Genomic DNA, 6037 nt, shown 5'->3' with positions numbered 1-6037 from the left:
GCTCTCACTAACTAATCGACTTGCAATAGAGTCGAAAGTGCCAAGGTTTTGTCGCTCTGCGACCACGGAAGAGGTACTAGTGTCCTCATTGATTGAAAAGTTTCGGTTAGCATGAGACATCCTCAGACTAGATGTCTCAGCTGGAGTTCTGGGAATACTGCGTCCCGCGAACACAGATTCCATTGGGGTTTCTCGTCGTTCTGTAGAAGTCGCACAAGGGCGACTAAAATTGTCTGACTCAGGAATAATTTGGTCGAAGTGTTTGACCACGCGATTCTGCACTGTCGTATTCACTGCAAGTTGCGCTCGCGCTTGTTGTGCCCTAGTCTGCATTTTCGTGTTTAAAATCCCTACAATGACTCTGACTTGGAGATAGGCAGAGGGAAGGATTCACGGAAAGCTAAGACTTTAAGTTCACTCTTGGATCGCGAAACTAATTTCCTAACCGAAGCCTACAGAGTGAACTGAGCTTATAAGTAAGGATCACGGAGCCTAACGGTTGAACCGCACCCTAGGATGAGGGCCGTCCGCAGGAATTGTGGATAAGAGGTTTCGAAGTCCTGGAAGGTCCCAACGGTAACGTTGAGTCGACAGCCCAGAGGCTAGTCTAATGATGGCTTGACTCCCCCTCTTTAACCTCTATATACCAGGCCAGTTAGCACCGCAAGGTTAGCCTTAGTACCTGAGGGTGGGCAACTTTAGTGGAGACCTACTTTTCCTTTGTAGGTTTTTGAACAGATTCCCCTGGCGTGCCGTAAGGAACCGCAACTCTGAAACGAAAAAAATTCCGGACAGCAATCCGCCCTGATCTGAGTCCACTTGACTCCGGAAAACCGCTACTCCAAGTCTGCTCCAGTCAAGTCCAACACTGCGACTGTACACGAAGGAAACCTCTGAAACGACTTCTAGAAAAATCCTCCTGTAAATCCCTATTCGAAAATTATCTCTATTGAGTCCTAAGAAGGACTAGAGATAGAATTGTTTTGAAGATCCTACGAAATCGGAAAAATCCTCCAAGAAAAATCCTCGATGTCCAGACCTAAGTCCAATTGACTTTCCTCGTACTCCCGAACTAAGTCCAATTGACTTCCTGGTCCAATCCTCAAGTGTCTCTAAATAGTTCTGAAAAGAACCAGAGACTACGAATTCATTCATTTAAACACCACTTAAAAATCGAAAAAGTATTTCTCTATTCGGTTCTGAAAAGATCCAGAGAAATTATACGAATTCTTTTTGACAACAGTCACCTGAAAATCGGAAAAACTATTAGCGAATTCCTTTAGTTCTAAAAAGAACTAGAAAAACCAACGAATTCTTTCAGTTCTAAAAAGAACTACAAAATCTCGATGAATCCTTTGAAATATCCCAGAAGAATATCCAATAATCCAACTGTAGTAATCGCTTTCAAATGCTAGCCAAGGAATATCTCAATCGCCAGTCAAATCTCGTAAAATAGAATGCTTTCCAAATATCGATATAACGTGTTCTCAATCTGAAAAGTTTCTGAACGAAGAATGTAAACTCTGCATATATATACGTTCATGGACGAACTCCAATCGGCCAATCACATCTCTCAAAAAATCACATCCACTTCGATCGACTAGAAAATCAATAATCACGCCATGCCCACCAGCCAATCAAAAGCCGGCTAGCCGGTGACCTGATTTTGCCCGGGGGCGAAACCGTTGTGAACAAATGTCGTGAAACAAAACTGTTTGCTTTGTTTCCCGAGCCTCAGTGCAAGCTCCGCTCACTCAGAGGAAATTGGAAAAAAATGAACCTATGTTTTTATGATATTTTCAGCTCAGTATGGTTACTCAGCATTGAAATATCATCTCCTGAGTGTTAGGAAATCTTTTGCAAGATTGATAGCATTCGTTTATTTTACATTAGGCGAAACCGGTCAGTTTCATGGAAATGCCGTTTTCACTTAGCTAGATAGGGAAATCGTGTTTTCTTCTAAGAGACATCGATAGAACTTTTAATTAGCTTTCGTTTGATACCAGAACGATTTCTGTAGCGTGTCTGGTTCAGATTTTATTTAGATTTTTGTCAGATTTCGAATTTGAAGTACCGGAGGAATCAATCCCGGTCGCTTCTAACGAAATCTTGGACTTAGAATTTCAAATGCATTTCACAGCCAAAAGTAATAGAAGGAATAGAGATATCGAAAAAATTTCATCAATAGTTTCGTTTCGAATTGTTGAATACTTTTCGAATATGAAGTTGAATTTTTTCAGAGAAAAAGTTGAATAATCGCTAATTTCCGTTAAAATTCCGTTAGGCGGTTGTTTGTTTGCAACGATCTTCGCCTCAGGGCGTACTCACCCCACCGGCTAGCCGGTTTCTGATTGGCTGGAAGGAATGGTGTGATTGTTGACTTTCTCATGCATCGATATGGATGTGATTTTTTGAGATCTGTGATTGGGCGATTAGAGTTCGTCCGCGAATGTATAAATATGCAGAGTTTTGCATTCTTCGTTCAGATACTTTTCAGATCGAGATTACGTTACATTGAGATTCGAAAAGACTTCTTATTGCGATTATTTGACTGGCGATTGATACACTATTCTTTGGCGAGCATTTGAAAGCGATTGCATTATTGGATTGTTGGATATTCTGAGGAATAATTCAAAGGAATTCATTGCGATTTGTTAGTTCTTTTTAGAACTAGGAGAATTCGACGTTTTTATTAGTTCTTATTAGAACTAAACAGGAATTCGTAAATACTAATACAATTTTTCCGATTTCAGGTGGTTTTTGAGTCAAATAGAATTCGTATAATTTCTCTGGCTCTTTTCAGACCCAAATAGAGAAATACTTTCTTCGTTTTAGGGTTCATCGAATGAATTCGTAGTCTCGGGTTCTTTTCAGAACTGTTAAGAGACACTTAAGGATAGGAGTAAAAAGTCAATAGGACTTAGTTCTGGATAGTGAGGATTTTCTGGAGGATTTTAGATTCGTGTTAGGATTTTTCAAAAAGAATTCGTACTCTGGTCCTTTTCAGGACTTAACAGAGATAGTTTTCGGTAGGGATTTTCAGGAGGATTTTCTAGGAGTTGTTATAGGAATTCCCTCCGTATTCCGACGCCGTGGTGGTTTGACGTGAGCAGACTTGGAGGTGCTGCGTTCCCAGAGTCAAGTGGACTCAGATCTGGTCGGATTGGTGGCCGGAATTTTTTTTGTTCCAGAGCACGGTTCCTTACGCCACGCCAGGGGAAGCAGTCCAAAATCCTACAAAGGAAGAGTAGGTCTCCACTAAAGTTGCCCGGGCTCAGTCCATCCGATCACCTAGCGGTGTTAAACGATCGTGGTGTTTAGAGCTTAAATTCGGGGGAGTCAAGCCATCATTAGACTAGCCTCTGGGCTGTCGACTCAACGTTACCGTTGGGACCCTCCAGGACAACGATACCTCTTTTCCAAACTTCCTGCGGACGGCCCTCATCCTAGGGTGCGGTTCAACAGTTAGGCTCCTTGATCCTTATTATTTAGCTCAGTTCACTCTGTAGGCCTTGTTAGGGAACTTAGTTTTCGCGAACAAGAGTGAACATAGTATATTAGATTTCCGTGAATCCTTCCCTCTGTCTATCTCCAAGCCAGAGTCATATTAGGGAATTTTTCACAAACCGAACATGCAGACTAGGGCACAACACGCGCGAGCGCAACTCGCAAACGTTACGACGGTGCAACAGCGCGAGGTCACACCCTTCGACCAAATTTTCGAAAATTCAGACACTTTTAATCGCCTGAGTGCGATTTCTACAGAGATGCAGCAAATCCCCCAGGAATCTGTGTTCAGAGGACACAGTATTCCACGAACTCCGGCGGAGATGGCTAGTCTGAGGCTGTCTTCTGCCAGACGTCTCAGTTTTGAACAAGAGGACGTAAGTCCCTCTACCGTGGTCGCAGAGCGACAAAACCTTGGCACCTTCGGCACGTCTGTGAGTCGTTTAGATAGAACCGAATTGTCACAAAGGACTCAGTCCTCAAATCGCGTTAATACACCGGCATTTCAATCTGTGTTAAACCGAATTAGGGATTCTAAAACCCCAAAGACGACAAACATCCACAACTTGTTCGAAGAGAACGAAGAGGCTGAAGATAGGCCACAAAGTGCACCTCAATTGGAGTACCGCACAGAAAGACAAAGGAAAGTCGAATATTATATGCCGAGATTGGCGCAATCGGAATGTCGAGATACGACACAAATACCTCCTAGAATGAGAGCTGTGCCTGTGCAGATGCCGAGATGGCAAAGACAGGAAGTGTTTCCAACTTATTTGGAAACACCACGCGTTGAGATACACAGGGTGTACAGCCATCCTGTGTTGCATGAAACCCAATACACAACACCATTGTTGACTACGAACAAGAGTGACTGCTCGAGGAGAAACGGACAAGAAGTCCAGAACCTAAGAAGGATGGAGGTTAGATCTGGTCGATTAGACTTAGATCTGGATCGCCGGCGGGCGTTAAACGTAGAAAGGCTGTCCGAAACACAGGGTGTTTCGGAAGCAAGGGAGACATCTTCAGATCGCCGGCGGGCGTTAAGCGCAGAAGAGGAAAGAGGTCAAACAAACGAAGAGGTCGTTCAACGCCAGGCGTTGCGACGCCTACAGGGACAAACCCTTAGCGGTTTGGTAGGCGAATGGGTAGAGCCACGCGCAGGAGCGTCGCTCTACTCAGAGAAATGCACGTCTGACGGCCCAGCGGAGCTGGGGGGTGGTGGAAGTCAGGGGGGTGGGGGGTGTCTCGAAGCAGTTCGGAGCTTGGGGAGACCCTCATGGCGGGACAGGTGTGCCACATCATCAAGAGTTTGACCCTGTACCTGTGTCGAGAAGAGTGGAGCTACGCCAGGCACAGGACCAGCCTCACGTCGCACTCGGACAGAGTCTGGGTCCCCAAATCCCTGGGACCCAGGTCCGGGAGGCCAGGTGGCCGTTGCGGCGTCCTGAATATGCGGAAGCGGCTGTCGGAGCGCATGCGCACGCCACCGCAAGTTCCCGCCCTATTAAAAGAGGACATGTCGCCCAACCTAAGGGGCTTGAGCACGAAGACGTGCCAAGGGAGGTCAGGAGACCAACCCGAACCCAGGAACAGTCAACAATGGTGCGTCAACGGGTTGTTAGTGATCCCGGCTTAGCCAAAAACTATCTGGCGCCCGTTTTTGAATACCAGCACTGGGCGAGTGCTGATGATGGACGAGAGGTCCATAACGTCGAGTTTATGAAACAGGCAGAATTCTCGTCTGGGAGAAGGTGCGAGACGATTGAAGGGGGTGTACAGGAGGTACAACCCTCACGAATCAGCGCACACACACTAGTGCTGCCTAGTGTAGAAGAGCTGGAAGCTCAAAGTGAAACTATGGAGGCAGAGAAGCCTAAGGATAGGATGGAGGAGCTGTTCACCAGATTGGTGACGGTCCTAGAAAAGAGACAAGAGCCACAGAGGGAGGCGGAAAGTGATTCCCAGAATGGGAAAAAAATCAGAATCCCCCCTCCTACATTCAGTGGATTGGATCACGAAGATCCAACTGAATTTTGCAGGAAAGCTGAGGAGCAGCTTCAAGACCTACACCCTTCAGTATGGGTTAACACCACAGCACAGTGGCTGAAGGGTGCAGCAGCTGCATGGTATGGACCATACAAGAACATGACCCTGGATTGGGCGTTCTTCACAAATAGGCTCCAGGAGAGGTTCGACAACGAGCTGCTTGTCAGTTCGTTGGAGAGCAGCCTCTACGGAGTAGACCAGCGAAAAGGAGAGCCAGTTACAAACTTCATCCTGCATAAGCTCGGGTTAGCGAGGAGGCTATACCCGGAGATGACCGAGAAGAGGATAGTCCAGCTTATCCTGAACAGAATGTGTGCAGAGGTCAAAGTGCACCTGCAATTACACACATTCACCAGTGTGGAGGAGCTGACCCAGAAAGCGGTGGCTGTAGAGTCACTGCTAAGAGGCAGCAACAATAACATCAATGTCAACCAAGGCGCAGTCCGAAGAACCCACCACGAGGACAGAGGGCCTCGTCGTGGCA

The sequence above is a fragment of the Leptinotarsa decemlineata genome, unplaced genomic scaffold (genome assembly GCF_025532065.1).
Source record: "Leptinotarsa decemlineata unplaced genomic scaffold, Ldec_3_MD MMD2_tig00003700_RagTag_RagTag, whole genome shotgun sequence".
NCBI classification, from domain to species: domain Eukaryota; kingdom Metazoa; phylum Arthropoda; class Insecta; order Coleoptera; family Chrysomelidae; genus Leptinotarsa; species Leptinotarsa decemlineata.
This window is presented reverse-complemented; position numbering follows the sequence as displayed.